Here is a 20,015-nt window from a genome sequence, read left to right on the forward strand (position 1 = left end):
ATCCTACCCCACTTAAAAAATGCAAGATGTCTTCATCTCGCAACAAGCAGGAGGAAAAACTCTTTCACCTTAAGATCCAACTGATTTTGGGGTTCCTTATAGTCTGGTCAACCCACGCAGAATCTTGGGATAAAGATCCCTTCTACAAGAAGAACACACATAACTCATTATCGGAGAACAATTCATTCAGAACATATCATTCATATCCTTAACACAATAATGGTCCATCATACCAAAATTTTCATATAAACATTCCTCCACGAGAATTTCAGTTATGCAGGTTCTCAATTTATCATCGCTGAATTAGATCCATTGGGTCAAAGGTTAACAACAACAATCTGTCAGCACAATCCACTAATCTCATAGTGATGTGCTGAAGTCATAATCGTCATTCCAATTACTAACATCATCACTAGGATTCATCCTATATATCCTCATTGTGGTTTTGTTCAACTTATCTTCTTTCAACCCGAATTCAAAAATCATCGTCTTCAAATCACAATCCAAATCAATTCATCAATTCTCAACCAGAATTCAAAAATCATATCAACCAGCATTCAAATTCATCCTCTGGATAGAATTTTTGCTTATAACTTCAAGGTCTTAGATTTACTCGTATATATTACCACTAAAGAGCTGTACATATACCCACGGTATATGCGAGTAGTCACGATCCTTGGAGCTATAAGGTAAATACCATCATATCTAGGCCTCAAGCAAGTGAGGGATTCCATATAATTCCGGTACTTCAATCTGAAGACCCAATTTCCAATTTATGAATCTTCATTCTCATTATCAATTTGTATGAATTTCATCACACAATTACAATATTTTACTGGTACTTCATAAATTTTTGACATTTCTGGCTTCTCGGTGGTTCCACTTTAGCCAATTCTCTCTGATACCAACTGAAAGATCCTTACCCCCTCTGCGCAGAATTTTGAGGGTGCTAGGAGGGGAAGTAGCACTTCTTGCGCCCACAGGGAAGAACCTCTCACTCGCAGCCTTGCCCACGGATATCCGAACAAGAGACTAATCCCTGGTTCTTCCAAAATGGAACTCGAAAAAACTTCCCTCGCCCAGTAGGCATAGGCAATTCCTCTAGGATATTTTTATTCTAATGTAATCAAGAGCCTTAACTAACCAAAATGATCTGACCGAACTCGTAAGTCACATGGTCAGATCAAGGAAAAGACTTGCACTTGGCTCATAGAGTCCAACGCTTTTTTCCTCATCAAGAGGCACAGCTGTTGATTCTTTTCCATAGAACAAGGGTTATCTGAAATTTACTTCAACTATCATAACTTAACAGAATCGAGTCTCATTTTAGGGATCCATCAGTATCCCATGGGTTAGCCAACCGCGCAACCACTATAGTGATAGGATCCATTTTGAAATTTGGTTATGTTTTGCCCCGGGTACGAGGGAAAAGAGTTCCCAGGCCCCCTAGCCGGCGCTTCAAGCAAAGTTCAAAATAGTCACACCACTTACACACCCGATATGAAATTGTCTTTTTCACAGATTTAGCTCTGTGAAATTGTCTTTTTCACAGATTCAGCTGTCTTTAAGACAATCTTTTAATAAAACCATAGTATCACTGATCATAATCCTACAGAATATCTAGCTTGAATTCTAATTTCCAATCATTCCTTCATCGGTGTACCTATGGCATCATTGGCAACCAGAACGCTCACCACCTGTTCACTCAGCATACCCGGCAAAATAATAACATAAGAAAATCGAGATAGACTCTCCGTTTAAGATCAGCAAGATCATCCAATAGATCCATATAAAAGAGCCATGGACTCATCCGTTGAGGACCAACAAGGACAATCAACAAGATCCATGCCCAAGTTCAGACAACACCTCTAACTCCTTGTTCCATTTTCTTCCTCGATGCACACGTGGGTATCTTCGGTGACTTAGAGCCCGAGCACCGTATGGTCAGCACCCTCTAGGCTCCTTTGCAGGTCACTTAGCGCTTCACTCATAGGCCGCTTCCTTGGTCCCTCATCCACCGTACCAAAAATTCACCATTCAAGACCTCGGCCGAATCTTGCTAGGCGAGACATCCTCCGTTGACTCTCAATCAGCTGTTTTGCAACTTTATCACTTAGGTCTCTATGACCTCATTCACAAGATGGTCAAAATGCTTCCCCAGCATTCTTGACATAAAACACTCATTTAAAAGCATGTCATAAATACAGTTGCTAACGAACTCTCATCTTTATCCTGAGGGTGAAGATTTTTTCGAAATTTTAAATTAAGGTTCCTATGGACCAATAAGATTCATCCAAATATAGGGAGGAGATAAATAGAAGAATAAAAGAAAAATCGCCCAAAAATGAGTAAATACTCACATAAGATGAAGAGTTGACTAAGGACAAGGTTAATAGTTAAAAAAGAGAGATATTTAGGTGAAATGATGCATTTTTGACACCTGAGTATGGGGGAATTCCCCTCATGAAGGAGGCACCAATTTCACATGATTGAATGAGTTTTAGACTCCCAAATAATGAGATATTTTCATCTCTCCTCTCTCCTGTTTCAACTAGATCCAAAAAGTGAGCAAAACTGACCTAAAAATAGTCAAAAGTTGACCAAACTGATCTGGAAAATTCTAGAATCAGTTTGCTTGGTTAGAGGCTCACTTTTTCCTATAAATAGAAGCCCTCCTTTTTGTTGAAACTTAATAGTGTTTTTGCACTGTTACCCTGCCTCTCCCAAGTGCCAAAAACAATGAATTTTACTCATAATTCATTAGTTTTTGACCTTCCCTCTTCCAAAAGATTGGTGGCCACTCTTGTTTCAAACAAGAGTTGAACCCTCAAACCATCAAGCCAAAGGAAAGCTCTCCAATTCATTAGTAAGTTGGCGATTCTTCTCTTTTCCATTTAGTTTATGGTTTTTATGGTTTTTATGGTTTTTTATGCTTTTTGTCTTCTCTACATTGCAAATGATGTTATGCCTCATTGCAAAAGGCATTCCCCTCTCTTCTCTAGTAAATCCAACCATTCTTAAATGTCAAGTTTTTTATAATGTTTGTCTTAAATAAGTAGAAACATGTTTACTTTAGAATAAATTCAATACTCTTGGTGCACTTTTAATTAATTTTAGAGACTTAAAAATTAAAAAATGGTCAGCCATACAAAGGAGGTTATGGCAAAATTTTTAGAAATTAGTGAAATAAATTTTATCTTTTATTATTCTAAAAGAGTAATCCTTATGGTTCCTATATTCTAAAGTATCATTTTCATGCATAGAAGGATGCATAAAAGATTATTTTTTTAATTATAAAAGTGTTACTTTTATCATATTTGATTTTCATGGATAGAAGTATGCATAAAAGATTATTTTTTTATTATAAAAGTGTTACTTTTATCATATTTGATTTTCATGCATAGAAGTATGCATAAAAGATTAATTTTTATTAGAAAAGTATTACTTTTATCATATTTGATTTTCATGCATAGAAGTATGCATAAAAGATTATTTTTTTATTATAAAAGTGTTACTTTTATCATATTTGATTTTCATGCATAGAAGTATGCATAAAAGATTAATTTTTATTATAAAAGTGTTACTTTTATCATATTTGATTTTCATGCATAGAAGTATGCATAAAGGATTATTTTTATTATTATAAAAGTGTTACTTTCATCATAAATGATTTTTATGCATAAATGGTTGCATATTTTTTTTTAATATTAAAAGAGTGATTTTCATCATAAATGATTGTATGCATAAACATATGCATAAAATATATTTTTTTATATTAAAAGTGTGATTTTTATCATAAATGATTTTATGCATAAATTAGATGCATAAAAGAAATTCTTTTATATTAAAAGAGTGATTTTTATCATAAATGATTGTATGCATAAAAGATATTTTTTAATATTAAAAGTGTGATTTTCATCATAAATGATTTTATGCATAAATAGGATGCATAAGAAAAATTCTTTTATTCTAAAAGTGTAATTCCTACGAAATTGGATTAATGCATGAAAAGATGCATAAAGAATTTATTTTAACCCAAAAGAGTTATTCTCATCAATTTTGATTTTATGCATAGAAAGATGCATAAAGAAATCTATTCTTAGTTCAAAAGAGTTATTTTCGTCAATTTTGATTTTATGCATAGGAAGATGCATAAAAGATTGATTTTTAATTCAAAAGTGTCATTCTCATTTAAAATGAATTTATGCATAGGAAGATGCATAAAGAAATCTATTCTTAGTTTAAAAGAGTTATTTTCGTCAATTTTGATTTTATGCATAGGAAGATGCATAAAAGATTGATTTTTAATTCAAAAGTGTCATTCTCATTTAAAATGAGTTTATGCATAGGAAGATGCATAAAAGATTGATTTTTATTTCGAAAGTGTTAGTCTCCTTAAAATGGAATTTATGCATAAATAGATGCGTAAAGAAATCTTATATCAAAAATAAGATTTCTCTTGTATTCTATTAATAGATACGAGGATGTGAAACGAATCAAATAGATGAAAATGAAGGAGGAATAGATGGAGATGTATGTATGTGAAAGAATGGATGTAGTTATATGTATGTGAAAGAAGTGATCTAGATGTGGAATGTAGATATGGATGTATGGATGTGAATATGAATGTGAATGTGGATGTATGTGAATGTGAATGAGGATGTGTGAATGGGGATATGGATGTAGATTTGGAATGTGGATGTGGATGTATGTGAATGTAAATGAGGATGTGGAATGTGGATATGGATGTATGGATGTGAATGTGAATGTGGATGTGGATGTATGAATTGGAATGTGGATATGGATGTATGAATGTGGAATGTAGGTATGGATGTATGGATGTGAATGTGAATGTGGATGTATGAATGTAGATGTGGATGTGGATGTGGATGTATGAATGTGGATGTGAAAATGTATGAATATAGATGTGGATGTGGATGTGAAAATGGATGTATGGATGTAGATGTGAATGTGGATGTACGAATGTGGATGTGTGTATGGATGTAGATGTAGATATACGAATGTGGATGTGTGTGTGGAATAAGGAATGAAAATATGATTGTGAATGGATATGAAGTCGATATGAGCGAATGGATGAGATGAGATGTCATGTGAATCAGAATATGAATGAATAATATAAGATTTGAACAAATGAGATATAATGAGAAATGGATGTGATGAGACGTAATGTAAATTAAGAAAGATAGGAATGGATGTTATGTGAAGTGAATGAATCTGATGTGATGGGATGGAAAATGATGTATCTAGTCAAGAATGGATACACATATGATTTGGAATTGGATTAAGTAATATGGATTGATGTGGAATAATCTGGAAAGATGTGAGTTCATTATAGAAACTGTATTTGTGAACTGTTTTTGTAAATGACTGTTTTATGTCAAGAATGCTGGGGAAGCATTTTGACTATCTTGTGAATGTGGTCGTGTGAAGACCTACTTGATAAAGTTGCAACTACTGACGGAGAGTCAATGGAGGATGTCTCACGTAGCAAGGTCGGCCGAGGTCTTGACCAGCCTTGGTTTGATTTAAATGGTGAGCTTTCAGTACGGTGGATGAGGGACCAAGGAAGCGACCTATGAGTGAAGCGCTAAGTGACCTGCGAAGGATCCTAGAGGGTGCTCACGATACGGTGCTCGGGCTCTGGGTCGTCGAAGATACCCACACGTGCGTCGTGGAAGATATTGGAACAAGAAGTAAGAGTTGTTTTCTGAAACCGGGCATGGATCTGGTTGATTGACCTTGCTGGTCCTCTATGGATGAGTCCATGGCTCTTTTATATGGATCTGTTGGTTGATCTTGCTGATCTTCAACGAAGACTCCATCCTGATTTTTATAAGTGATTATATTACCGGGTACTATGAGCTAGGAACTATTGAAAAGACCCCTGAGTGAACAGGTGGTGAGCGTTGTGGTTGCCAATAATGCCATAAGTACACTGATGAAGGATTGATTGAAAATAAGGATTCAACCAAAGATTTTGAGGATTGTGATAAGTGACACAATGGTTTCATTAAAGGATTGTTTTAAAGATAGCTGATGCTGAGAAAAAGGCAATTTCATATTGGGTGTGTAAGTGGTGTGACTAGTTTATGTTTGCATGAACATCTGCCTAGGGGGCCTGGGAACTCTTTTCCCTGGTACCCAGGACAAAATCTAACCAAATTCTAAATTGGATCCCATCACTACAGTGGTTGAGCAGTTGGCTAACCAATGGTTAGGCTGGATTGATGGATCCGTAAATCGAGACTCAATTTTTGTTTAGCTCGTTAGATGAAGTAAATCCCGGACAAAAATTGTTCTATGGAAAAAGGATCAACGGCTGTGCCTCTCGATGAGGAAAAAAGCGTTGGTCTCTATGATCCAAGTGCAATCTTTTCCTTGATCTGACTATGGAACTTACGAGTTTGGTCAGATTAGTTCAGTTAAGTAAGGCTTTTGACTACGTTAGGGAAAAGTTATCCTGGTGGAATCGCCCGTGCTTTCTGGGCAAGAGAAGTTTTTCCGAGTTCTGTTTGGAAGAATCGAGGAATTAGTCACCTGTCTAGATATCCGTGGGCGAGGCCTTGAGGGTGAGACCCTGCCCCGCGCAAGATGTGCTACTTCCGTTGCTAGCACCCCGAATCTGTTGCGCGGTGGGGATAGGGATCTCACACCCACCACCATTAGGACCCCATATTCTCTTGATATTTTCATTTACTTACTATATTCTTTATTCCTCTAGAGGATCAAAGACATGCAACATCTACTTATTAGCACCAAGCATACAACTACCCCTCGATAGAGTCTTGAATCCATCATGACGACATGATAAACATTAGAAAGGCGGGGATGCTAACCCATTTTAGCATTAACAAGGTTTGCCACTATAAGATTCCTCCTCAGCGCCTGAATAACAAATAAGCCTCTACTTCAATCCCTTGTAATCATTCTATGTTTTTGAATACAAGAAAATATTATTTTTCCTTGTTTGGCCTAGTGAGATAAAAAATTTCTAAAGAGTGGTAAATCAATATCGGGATATTTTTGGATAAATAAATTCTACAAATATCAAAAAAATGTTTCCTTGAAATAGAAAATCAAAATAGATTTTCCAAGATGCAATTGGAATTAATTAAAAATGATTTAGAAGACCTTAGCCTTAGGGTCAAGATTTTTTGAAAACTTTGGATTATGGTCCATTAAGGTTCCTATGAACCAAAAAGATTAATCCAAGTGTTGGGAAAAGATAAATCTAAAGAATAAAAGAAAATAGCCAAAAATGAGTAAATGTCTACATAAGATGAAGAGTTGACTGAGTACTAGATTTATTAGTTAAAAATTATGAAGTATTAATAAAAAAATGAGATATTTTGGAGTAATCATTTATTTTTGACACATTGGTAAGGAGAAGGGGGCCCTTCAAGGAGGTGCCTATTTCACATGTGTGGATGAGTTTTAAACTAAAAAATAATAGGATATTTTTATCTCTCCTCTCTCTTGGATCAAACCAAATCAAAATGGGAGCCAAGCTGGCCCAAACCTTGTCCAAATTCAGCCAAACTGAAGCTCGAAAATTCAAGAACTCAGTTGGACTCAGTTAGTGGCCTCCCTCACCTATAAATAGACCCTCATTCTTTTGAATTCTCATCTATGAACTAAACTATGCCGGTATTACTCTAAGATAAGCTTATTTTCTATTATCCTCTAAAAATCCTCTACAAATTGAAGAGATTGGAGCTTCTCTCTCTCTTCAATCTTCCTTGGAGTCTTCATCAACATACAAAACCAATTGATTGGTTGGGGGCCTCTACTTTGATTAAAGAATCAAGCAATCTAGGAGGTAAAGTGTGGTTTATGGTCTTCTTTTTTAAATCTCCAAATGTTTCTCTCTTCTCAACCCCTTTCAAGCTTGAGAAGCATTCAATTGAATGGCTTTATTTGGTGGAGTTCGCCTATAATAGTACTTATCATAGTAGTATTGGAATATCACCTTTTGAGGCTATGTATGGCTATAAGGTGCATGTACCAATCCACATGTGAGGGAGGAACTGGAAAGAATGCAAACTCTTTTGCAAACATGAAAATCCACATGTGAGGGAGGAAGTGGAAAGAATGCAAACTCTTCTGCAAACATGAAAAGAGAACATCAAGAAGTTTCAAGAGAAGATGAAGCATTGTGAAGATGCACATCGAAGGCCATTGGAATTCAAAGAAGGGAACTTTGTGTTCTTGAGGATACCTATGACTAGATATGGATCTCTCAAAGGTAGTACCAACAAAAATCTTGCACACCATTATTATGGGCCATAGAAAGTATTGAGGAGAGTTGGTGAAGTGGCTTATTAATTGTTACTTCCATCTACTACAAGAATACATGATGTCTTTCACATATCACATTTGAAGGCATATGTTGGTCTAGAGGTGCAAGCATTGAATGGCATTCCACCCATGAGTGACGATGTCATATGTTGGTCTAGAGGTGCAAGTATTAAATGAGCTTCCGTCCCATGAGTGACGATGGCATATGTTGGTTCGGAGAGGTGCAAGAATTGAATGAGATTCCACCCATGAGTGACGATGGCATATGTTGGTCTGGAGGTGCAAGTATTGAATGAGCTTCCACCCATGAGTGACGATGGCATATGTTGGTTCGGAGGGGCAAGGATTGAATGAAATTCCACCCATGAGTGACGATGGCACTTGTTTGTCCGGAGGTGAAAGTATTGAATGAGCTTTCACTCATCACCATGAGTGACAATGGCATGGTGGAGTACATACCCGAGAAGGTGTTGGGAGAAAGAGAGAAGGTGTTGGGAAACCGCACTTTGCGTGAATACCTTATCAAGTGGAAAGGTTTACCTTAATATGAAGCAACATGGTAACCCGCCTCTATGTTGGAGGGGATGGAACACCTTTTTCATGCATTTGAGATGATTTCTTGAGTCAAAATAGTAAGAAACAACTTGTTGTAATTTACTCGTACGAGGCATACAAGAGGTTCAAAGGGATGCATTCGACATATACACTTCTTAGACAAGATTGGAAATCCGTTGGGGATCATTTTATGAAGTTTTGGAGGTCTGAAAGGCTCAAATCATGATCTGACAGCTTTGGCAAATAAGTGTGAAGTGATTTATGTTGATGCTTATGCAAACCATCCATACTATGGTTCTATTTTGAGCATGTTTTGAGGACAAAACATATTTGGGTGGGGATGGTTTGTATTAAAGCAGTGGACACAAGTTGTACATGTGAGGCCTGGGGCCAAGCATAAGCTCTATTGGGAAAAAGAACCAAGTGTAAGTGGGGGACATAGGCTTATGGGCCAGAGGTCAACTAGGGTGGACATTAATAAGTATGTGTGAAAAGGGGGGCATGGTATATAGGTAAAATTTAATAGATAATCATAATAAACTCATACTAATCAAAGTGACAAGCTAATAAGCTTCCATGGCAATCTCTCCCTTCTGCTTGCTCATGGATGGTGCTCCTACACCCATGTTATCACTCCATGCCTTGAGTGATCACCTGCTAGTTCATTGCAATTAGTTTTCCCTAATCTTTCACCTACTCAAAGGGATGATCCATTCTCTTGAATTAATTAATCACTTGATAGGAGTTCTTAGTTGTTCTTAGGATTTTTTGGGTATGGGGAATCTAAATATAGCATTATATCTCTCTAATTATGATTAAAAACTATTTTTTCAAGTAATAGAAATCACGAATAAGAAAAATTGTTAAAAATTAGCATCGTGTCTCTCCCTCTCTAGATGTTGAAATTGAGTAAGAAGAAAGTCGTTTTAGAGTTTTTTAGGGGCGAGGAATATGACCTCACGACTCATGGCACATCACCTAATCTTCTTCATGTGCTTAATTTAACTCTCAACAAGGAAATATAAAAGTTCTAAGCTTACCAAAGCAATATAAAACTATGTCACATATCACACATTAGGTTTCAACATGAGGAGTTTACAAGAGAGGAGGGAGCGAGAGAGAAGAGATTTGTAGTCATGATGGACTACCACATGGACTAAAAGGCCATACAGCCACAGAATCTTAAGAAAAAGGTCTCAAAGTAGGATTATCATTCATAAAGGGTAATTAGGGGTTTGGCTCATTCTCCTTTATACACCTAGTCTCCATTTCATACTACACTACTCCTTGGCCTTAACACATGACCATGCAGCCCTTTGGCTCATTACAAATATGCCCCTTGGCCTTTGGCCTAAACATGAATTCATATGTTTTGGAGATAAATTTGCCAAAAGTACACTACCCATAAGGTTATGGTTGGCAGTTATTTTACAATCACGACAATCACAGCCATGATCCCCAATCAGGCCTAAAGAAAGTCATGGATGAAGAAAATCACAAAACCATCGTGATTTTTCTAAAATTTATGCTCGTGATTCCAAAAATCAACAAATGATCACTCTCACTAAATTTCAATAAGCTTTCATTGCCACGATTCTCTAGAAATCATCTTCGTGTGGTTGCTTCACCTAAAAATCATGAATGTAAAAACATATGCAAATACAATTAAATCATCACTAATACTTTTGATAAATGCACTTTATATGCATGCTCTACATTCATTTGATGGGTTGCATTAATTGTCATGGCCATGATTTTTCTAAAAAGCATGCCCGTGATTCCTCATAATCATGCCAACATCCAAGTGTTCAAGTACATGGTATTTTGGCATTCTCTCATCATGTGTGAACTACTAAAGTCATATCCTCTTAGTTATATGCAATATTATCACTGTGATTCTTCCAAGCATCATTCCCATGGTTCTTATCTCTGTTGCATAATCATGCTGACTTGGATATATCAAATTCCATCAAAACCATCTCTAACTTGTGTTTGCCCTTGTTCTTGATTCATATCAATCATCATTTGGTGTACACAAAGGTTTTTCATCCCTAACATGTGTTTTCCCTTGCAATGAATGCATATCAATCATTATCTACTGTGTAAATAAAAGATTTTTATCACCATGATTCTTCAATAATCATGGTTGTGATTTCTACCACTTGCAAAATCATGGAAAATAAAACTCAAACGTTTCCTCATCATATTTCTAATCTAAGAAACCATTATTTTGTAATTTCATAAAAGTTCACCACTGTGATTCTCAAAATCATGCATATAGGTGAGTCTTAACACTAAACAAAAAGAGGGGATAGGGGCGTTTATAGTGTTGGCTATATATAGAATGTCTCTATATATAGCCCTAGGATCTCCTCTATATATACTCATCTATTGTGTGTATTCCACACACTTTGGGGATTCAATCTTGTGTCTCGTGTGCTTCTCTCTCATCTCTCTCTCATGTTATCGCCTCCATCTCCAACATGGTATGAGAGCGTGTGCAAATCATGGCGATCACGGTTCTCTTCTTCTTTCCATACGATAAGCAAGAGACGAAATTTGGTGCTAGCTTTGTAGTTGTGGTCATGAAACCTCCGCCAAGGTAGAGGGGCCGTTTGGGCGCCATGAATGCTCTGGGAAAAAGTTTTTCTTTCAGGAATTCATCTGAAGGGTTGTTCTATCTGCCACATTACAGAGGATTTTAGTGGAGTATGTTTTTGTTTCAAAGCTTCATCGGGCAAGGTTGCCTACATTGTAGCTTAGCAGAGGATATGAATGACTCTCTTTGCCACACATCAGAGATTATAAGCAGCCCTAGTTGCCTAAAAGCTTATCAATTGGCACAGTGCTCTCAAAGCAGAACTTAACAGTTTCCCTAGTCCACCCAACAGAAGATCTCAGTGTTCACAGCAACTAGATCATCCAGCCCTTAAAGATGATGCTGCCCAGGGGCTTGTTTGGCTGGTCACCTCCACATGTACAGCCATTGACTCCTGTCTCAGAAGTTTCTGAACCACCAGAGTCTCCTTCTCCCTACTTGGACGTGGGAGCGGATGCCATCCCTGTTGACGAAGATGGACTACCAGAAGAAATGGAAGAGACCGAGCCTCCATCTGCTGCGGTTCCTTTCTTCAGGCTGTTTGCATATGCCACCCCATTTGACTGGTTTCTGATGGTCATTGCTGCCATAGCATCTGCAGCTCATGGAGCCGCTTTGCTAGTCTATCTGCACTTCTTCGGACAGATTATCAATATGTTCAGCTCGCAAGACTTGACTAGTTCTCAGCTGTATCATGAGTTCACCAAGCATTCTCTTTCCATTCTGTACGTTGCAGTGAGTGCCCTAGTTGCAGGCTGGATTGAGGTATCATGCTGGATCTATACGGGAGAAAGACAGACAGCACGGATACGCTCCAATTACGTGCGTGTCTTGTTTAACCAGGATATGGGATTCTTTGACACTTATGGAAACAATGGGGATATTGTCAGTCAAGTTTTGAACGATGTAGTCCTCATACAGTTTACCTTGAGTGAGAAGGTGGGAAATTATATACACATGGCAACTTTCCTAGGAGGGCTTATCGTGGGGTTTGTTGGCAGTTGGCAGTTGGCAAATTGCTCTGGTTACTTTAGGGACTGGCAACTTTCCTAGGAGGGCTTATCGTGGGGTTTGTTGGCAGTTGGCAAATTGCTCTGGTTACTTTAGGGACTGGCCATTTATTGTGGCTGCTGGAGGCATTTCAAATATCTTTTTACTCAAGCTTGCTGAAGATATTCAAGATGCATATGCTGAAGCTGCCACAATAGCCGAACAGGCAATCGCTGATATTCAGACACTCTATGCGTTCGCAAATGAAACACTTGCCAAGTATTCTTATGCAAATGCTCTTCAAGCTACACTGCGATATGGTGTGCAAATCAGTTTGGTACAAGGGCTTGGTTTAGGTTTTACATATGGACTTGCCATCTGCTCATGTGCCTTGCAGTTGTGGTTTGGGCAATACCTGGTGACAAGAGGCCTTGCAGATGGGGGCGATGTAGTGACTGCATTGTTCTCCATAATTTTGAGTGGCCTGTAAGGAACTTTCTTTCCTTTACCTTAGCCCTATTTTAAAATTTCTTTGGGTACAAGCAGTAGGGCTAAATATGGTTGAAGAAATATGAAATGCATCTACTATAGCAATGCTGTTGGTGTGCTCTGGACTCAGTTCTCTATGAGGTACTAAGTATGCACTTTTCTTCTGTAAACTGGCTTGAATACTTCTGTAAGTGGCTTGAATAGTTCTCTATGAGGTGCTAAGTATGCACTTTTCTTCTGTAAGTGGCTTGAATACTTCTGTAAGTGGCTTGAATCAGGCAGCAACAAACTTTTATGCCTTCAAGCAAGGAAGAATTGCAGCACACAGGCTCTTCGACATGATTAGCAGGTCATCTTTTAGTAACAATGAGGATGGGAAGGCTTTGATCAATGTTCAGGGGAACCTTGAGTTTTGAAATGTGTATTTCAACTAGGCAGCAACAAACTTTTATGCCTTCGAGCAAGGAAGAATTGCAGCAGACAGGCTCTTCGACATGATTAGCAGGTCATCTTTTAGTAACAATGAGGATGGGAAGGCTTTGATCAATGTTCAGGGGAACCTTGAGTTTCGAAATGTGTATTTCAGCTATACCTGCTAGAAAGACAGTTGCCTTGGTTGGAAGGCATGGTTCTGGCAAAAGCAGTATAATTCCTCTGGTAGAGCGTTTTTATGATCCCACATTAGGTGAAGTTCTACTAGATGGAGAAAATATCAACTATTTAGGAGTAGTTTGTGACCCTAAGGAAGATCTTGTGGAGACATAATCCTTATCTCCATCATACAATGGTAGCATTGGTTCTCCATCACGAAAACTGCTATATGGGTAGGTATCCATCAAGTGCGTGGAGGATACTCAAATCTCACTTTTCAGATGAGGAGCTGATAGATATGATTCTCATATTAAATCCTCAAGAAAAGGTATGTCAATTGTTTCTCCCATATTGATTGTGATGCTTTTAAATGCATCTTGTTTCTTTCATATTGATGGAATGTGCATCCATTGACTTGGTTTACCTTTGTATTAATGCTTTGGTGTTGGTTTCCTTCCATGATGATGGTTACACGTTTCCTCAAAATGCCATGGTGCTGTTTTATGATGATTTTTCAAGCATACATATGGATGCTTTTTCGTCAAAATGTCCATGATGCCATAGTGTTGTTCCATGATGATGGTTACATGTTTCATCGATGATGGTTGACTACGTTTCCATGGATTGTATCCATGATGCCATGGTGTTGTTCCATGATGATGGTTACATGCGTAGATGATGGTTGACTACGTTTCCATGGATTGTATCCATGATGATGGTTACATGCATAGATGATGGTTGACTACGTTTCCATGGATTGTATCCATGATGCCATGGTGTTGTTCCGTGATGATGGTTACATGTTTCGTTGATGATGGTTGACTATGTTTCCATGGATTGTATCCATGATGCCATGGTGTTGTTCCATGATGATGGTTACATGTTTCATCGATGATGGTTGATTATGTTTCCAAGGATCGTTGTTCCATGGTGATGGTTACATTTTTCGTTGATGTTGGTCATTCCAAGCTACATGTTTCGTTGATGTTGGCTCACTTGGCTAATCTATATTGGTTGATTGTGTTTCCAAGGATTTTATCCATGATGCCATGGTGTTGTTCCATGATGATGGTTACATGTTTCATCAATGATGGTTGACTACGTTTCCATGGATTGTATCCATGATGCCATGGTCGTTGGATGCACCGTGCCTTGGGTTTGGCTCATCAGATTGACTAGGTTTATTTAAGTCTATCAATGTCTTTTGTGGTCGACAATGCAACCATGCAGGTCTAAATGGCTATAATGGTGGTCAAGTCTTGGAATTCAATCTATGGTGGCAACTAACAAGAAATTCCGTCGAGCATATTTCCCGAGAGGTTTGATTTCTCGTCCCATCAGCTTATGAGGTTTATGTTCACGTCATGTCATCCTGACTACATGTCAGAGGTTTGATTTCTTGTCCCGTCATCTTACGAGGTTGGTTTACCTTCACGTCATCTTACGAGGTTGGTTTATGTTCACGTCATGTCATCCTGACTACATGTCAGAGGTTTGATTTCTCTTCCCGTCAGAGGTTTGATTTCTCGTCCTATCAACTTATGAGGTTTATGTTCACATCATGTCATCTTGGCTACATGCTGCCTACGGATGTCAAAGGTTTGATTTCTCGTTCCGTCATCTTATGAGGTTTACTATCCTGATTGTGAATGTCACACGTTTGATTTCTCGGCCTATCATCTTATGAGGTTTACTTTCAATTACGTCATGTCAGAGGTTTGCTTTTTCGTCTCGTCAGAGGTGTCTACATCCTAATTATTGTTTCATGTCAGAGGTTCGCTTTTTTTTCATCATGTGTGGTCATCCTACCTATGGACGTGAGAGGTTTGATTTCTCGTCCTATCATCTTATGAGGTTTTCTTTCATATCATGTCATCTTGGAGGTTTGATCCAAGTTATAGTTGTCTCATTATCTTGACTCATAATATTGGAGGTTTGATCTTATGTCATAGATTTTTCCCATGGCAAAGATATGATTCTAGCTTTCCATGATATCCTTACTAACTAGAATGAGTGTCATTTTCTATTTTAGTGTTTATTGACAGGTCAATCTTCCAAGTCAACTTCTCCAAGTAACCAAATTCTCTTACCAAATCTAGTTCATTTGCCATTGATTGGATGATCTTCCACAAGTTGACATTGCCATGCATGTCCTTGCGGATGGACTATATTCCTAAGCAACCATATAATAGATACCTTTATGTCTATTTCTTTGTGTACATCTCATATTTCTATAACAAAATTATGGTTTTCCATTTGTTATGGAGACTTCTTCCATATTACAGGGTTTATGGATCACGATTGTATTTGGATATTGTTGAGCTTCAATATAGAGAAGAGACTACAAAAATATTATTCGGCATCATGAAGATAGCCAACCTACATGAATTGATCAAGACAACATGAAGATGGATGACGATGACTCCTTCAAAGCCTTCATGGCTATTGTACACATAAGAGTGATGAAGTATATATGGGAGTGATGTAGCTCCTTCATGGCTATTGTATATATGGGAGTGATGTAGCTCCTTCATGGATATTGTGTATATGGGAGTGATGTAGCTCCTTCATGGATATTGTGTATATGGGAGTGATGTAGCTCCTTCGCAGCCTTCATGGCTATTGTATATATGGGAGTGATGTAGCTCCTTTGAATCATCCTTTGTAACTATAAAATAATTTAATATAGCGGTAGGTACATATAAGTATAAAAAACCATTTTCTTAACCTCTAGCTTCACAAGCCTAGAGTTTGATTTGTGAATTGAGAATTTCTCCATGAGAAGCATCAATTGAATAGAGAATTGGTCATAGGAATGACCATTCTTTTGGGGAGGGACAGATAAACATAAAAAACATCCTAATTAAGCATAAATGTAAACTTTTCTTAATTATTCATTACAACTCTTAAGAAAAACTTGATTTGCATTATAAACATGTAATTTATAAACTTCTCAAGCTTGAGAGAGGTTGAGAAGTGAAAACATTGAGAATAGTAGAGAAAAACCATAAAATTACACTTTATCTCTTCTTTTTGCTTGCTTCTCTATCTTAGAAGAAGCCCCCAACCAGGGATTTAATATTCACGTGATCACAAGATTTCAGGTGATAATAACACATGCGAATAAGTTATTCACATGTTCTCATGTTACCGTTCACAAAATAACAGGTCACTTGCCATTTGGGAACCCCTTAAAATCTTGGCTACACATGGGAATAAGTTATTCACATTTTCTCATGTTACCATCTTCATATAATAGCAGGTCAGTGGCCACCTAAGAAGATTTTTTATGCCCGACAAAGATAATTTTTTTGGGCCCTTGTGAAAGCTTTGTGAATATAACATGTGATCACAAGATTTTTTGTGTTATTAATATATGTTATTAACATGTTCACATGTTCTCGTTTACGTCAGTGAAATCCTTGCCCCCAACCAATCAATTGGTTAGTGTGTTGAAAGGAAAGCTCCAAGGATGGTTGAAGAGAGAGGCTCCACTCTCTCCAAAAGTAGAGGAGTTTTAAGGGGGATAATAAAAAATATCATTATTTTCATGTCATACTAGCATGGTATAGTTCACAGATTTTTTTACAAAAGACTAAGGATCTATTTATAGGTGAGGTAGGCCTCTAACCAAGTCCAACTAGGTTCTAGAATTTTCCAAGTTCAGTTTGGCTGAATTTAGACAAGATTTGGACCTAGTTTGGCTCCCTTTTGATTTGGTTTGATCTAGTAGAGAGGAGAGATAAAAATATCACAATTTTTTTGAGTTTGGGGATCATGGCTGTGATTGTCATGATTGTAAAATAACTACCAACCATAACCTTATGGGTAGTGTACTTTTGGTAAATTTGTCTCCAGAACATATGAATTCATGTTTAGGCGGCCAAAGACCAAGGAGTATAATTGTAATTAGCCAATGGGCTGCATGGTCATGTGTTAAGGCCAAGGAGTATTGTAGTATGAAATGGAGGCTAGGTATAAAGGAGAATGGGACAAACCCCTAATTACCCTTTATGAATGATAATCATACTTTGAGACCTTTTTCTTAAGATTCTATGGTGGTAGTGCCTTTTAGTGCATGTGGTAGTCCATCATGGCTGCAAATCTCTTCTCTCTCGCTCCCTCATCTCTTGCAAACTCCTCATGTTGAAACCTAATGTGTGATATGTGACATAGTTTTTTATTGCTTTGGTAAGCATACAAACTTTTATGTTGCATTTTTGAGAGTTTAATTAAGCACATGAAAAAGATTAGGTAATGTGCCACGAGTCATGTGAGATCATATTCCTCGCCCCTAAAAAACTCCAAAACAACTTTCATCTTGCTCAATTTCAACATCATCCAGAGAGAGGAAGAAACACGATGCTATTTTTCAACAACTTTTCTTATGCATGATTTCTAATACTTGAAGAAAGAGTTTTTAATCATAATTAGAGAGATATAATGCTAGATTTAGATTGCCCATACCCCAAAAATCCTACGAACAACTAGGAACTGCTATCAAGTGATTTAATAATTCACGAGAATGGATCATCTCTTGAGTAGGTGAAAGATTAGGGAAAACTAATTGCAATGAGCTAGCAATGATCACTCAAGGCATGGAGTGATGACATGGGTGTAGGAGCACCATCCATGAGCAATGAGAAGGGAAAGATTATCATGGAAGCTTATTATTTGTAATTTTGATTAGTATGAGTTAATTATGATTAGCTATTAAATTTTGTCTATATACCATGCCCCCCTTTTCACACATACTTATTAATGTCCACCCTACTTGATTGTTGGCCGATAAGCCTATGTTCCCCACTTACACTTGGCCCTTTGGCCCAATACAGTTTATGCTTGGCGCTTGGCCTCATATGTACAACTTGTGTCCACACTTATGTGTCCACTGCTTCATTACAAACCATCCCCACCCAAATATGTTTCCTTCCTCAAAACATGCTCAAAATAGAACCATAGTATGGATGATTTGCATAAGCATCAACATAAATCACTTCACACTTATTTTCCAAGGCTATCCCCAAAAGATCATGATTTGAGCCTTTGAGACCTCGAAAACTTCATGAAATTCTCCCCAACTCATTTCCAATCATGGCTAAGAAGTGTATATGTCAATTGCATCCATTTGAACCTCTTTTATGACTCAACAATAAATTACAATAAGCTATTTTTTACTGTTTTGACTCAAGAATTCACCTTATATGCATCAAAAAGGTGTTCCATTCCCTCCAACATAGAGGTAGGCTACCATCTTGCTTCATATTGAGGTAAACCTTTCCACTTGACAAGGTGTTCATGCAAAGTGTGGTTACGCAACACCTTCTCTCTTTCCCAACACCTTCTTGGGTATGTACCCCACCATGCCATCTTCACTCATGGGTGGAAGCTCATTCAATACTTGCACCTCCGAACCAAAATATGTCTTCAAATGTGATACGTGAAAGACATCATGTATTCTTGTATTAGTAGATGGAAGCAACAATTGGTAAGCCACTTCACCAAGTCTCCTCAATACTTTGTATGGCCCATAATAATAGTGTGCAAAAGCTTTGTGTTGGTAGTACCTTTGAGATATCCATATCCAGTCTTAGGTATCCTCAAGAACACAAAGTCCCCTTCTTTGAATTCCAATGGCCTTCGATGTGCATCTTCATAATGCTTCAGCTTCTCTTGAGATTTCTTGATGCTCTCTTTTCATGTTTGCAAAAGTGTTTTCATTCTTTACACTTCCTCCCTTGCATGTGGATTTGCATTCTCTTGCTTGAATATTATGATTGGTACATGCACCTTGTAGCCATACACATAGCCTCAAAAGGTGACATTCCAATACTAGATACTATTATAAGAGAACTCCGCCGAATGCAACGAATTGTCCCATGCATGTTGCATTTCATAGAAATGATGCCTCAAGTAACTGTCAAGCCACTTATTGACCCTCTCGGTTTGACCATCAGTGTCTAGATGATAGGCCGTACTAGGAGTAAACTTAGTGTCCATGCTATCAAATAATGTACGCCAAGTTGTGCCCATAAACTTCACATCCCTATCACTCACTATTTGTTGTGCAACTTGAACACATTTTTTTATGAATTGGTGTGCCACCATAGATGTCGTGTGTCTCATTTTTGTTGGTACAAAATGGGAAGCTTTTGTCAACTGGTCAACTTCCACATAGATTCTATCCGATCCCCTCTTGGTAGAAGGGAAGATGGTAATTAAATCCATAACAATATGTGTCCATTTACCCTCTGGAATAGGTAAAGGCTGAAGAAAACCCCCGAGCTTGTGTGTGGTATCCTTGTTGAGTTGATAAGGCATACACTTAGTAACATTTTCTTTGACTTCCCTCCATAGACCTTTCCAATGGAAACTTTTTCTTATGGCATCATAGATTTTGAACAAACCCATATGTCTCGCCATTGGAGTAGAATGTATCTCATCCATGACATTTTTCTTAAAGGATGAGTGG

General features: G+C 37.6%; 1 pseudogene; it reads left to right on the top strand.

Moving 5' to 3' along the window:
- Positions 1-11,809: 11,809 nt before the first annotated feature.
- Positions 11,810-13,717, top strand: LOC147605697 (ABC transporter B family member 6-like; annotated as a pseudogene).
- The last annotated feature ends 6,298 nt before the right edge of the window (positions 13,718-20,015 follow it).

The sequence above is a fragment of the Cibotium barometz genome, chromosome 59 (assembly GCF_041138505.1).
Source record: "Cibotium barometz isolate CiBa-2024 chromosome 59, ASM4113850v1, whole genome shotgun sequence".
Lineage (NCBI taxonomy): Eukaryota > Viridiplantae > Streptophyta > Polypodiopsida > Cyatheales > Cibotiaceae > Cibotium > Cibotium barometz.